This window comes from Pteropus vampyrus, unplaced genomic scaffold, assembly GCF_000151845.1.
Source record: "Pteropus vampyrus isolate Shadow unplaced genomic scaffold, Pvam_2.0 Scaffold52, whole genome shotgun sequence".
In the NCBI taxonomy this organism is placed as follows: domain Eukaryota; kingdom Metazoa; phylum Chordata; class Mammalia; order Chiroptera; family Pteropodidae; genus Pteropus; species Pteropus vampyrus.
In genome coordinates, this window is record NW_011888833.1 from 177,811 (window position 1) to 178,848 (window position 1,038).

Consider the following 1,038-nt stretch of genomic DNA (forward strand, 5'->3'; position numbering starts at 1 on the left):
GCGTGGGTGGCACTCCGGTCACCTGTGCTGCCCACGCAGCTCCCTCCCGCGCCTGTGTACTCCGGCTGCAGCCAGCCAAGACACGGACGTGAAAGCGACCTGGCAGAGGCACTGTGCAGACAGGGCTTGCAAAAAGCTGAGCGGTTCGGACGAGAACGAATCCGACCGCCGTCGCGGGGTGCGTTGGCGTGGCGGCCGGATCAGAGACGCCACTGGAGTCTGTCTGCAGAGCGGCATGCCCTGGTTGCCCATGGCAACCCAGCTGCGCCCGAGCGTTCGCATTTGCAAGTGTGTGAGGGCTAAAAATTATATTATTGATTCTGTCTGGAAGATGATAGCCTGATTTGTATATAGCTCTGAATAAATTACTCATTATCCCTTACAACCATCAGAGTATGAGTCTCTCTCTTTCTCCTTTTTTTTTTTTTTCCTTTTTAATTTTAGAGAGACAGCAAATCGTGTCGGCAGATGTGAAGTTTCCCATAACAACCGTACTAGAGTATTCCAGGGCGCCAGCCCGGGAAGCGGTCTGGCCATAGTTGAACAGATCACAAGTGGGATGGGCAGGGGAGGGATGCAGCCTGTCCTGGGGACTCTGTCCCCAAGGGGCCACAGTGCAGTCTGAAGCACAGCGAGAAGCATCCGGAGCAGCCGGAGCTGCCCCCACACTACTCAGTTCCCGCAGGCTACACTCGGGCAGAGTAAAGAGTCTCCCCACCCCGCCCCCCACCCCGCCCCCCGATCCGCATCCTCGTGCCTGGCCCTCTAACTCCTAGACCCTCCAGGCAAAAGGATCACGTACCGCCCTTGACTTTGGGCTTGGTCTTGTAGCTCGCTTTGACTAACTAGCCAGAGTGGCAGTGAGCCAGTTCTGAGCTGAGGCTTTGGGGGGGCCATCAGTGTTGACACTGGCCCTCCGGTACCTTTTGTCATTACGGAGAAGTCTGCCCCTTCCGCCGGGATCCAGAACATGGAGCGGAGTCACACCCAGGCCGGACAGCAACACCCGGCCCAGGTGGAAAATACACACTCAGTGCC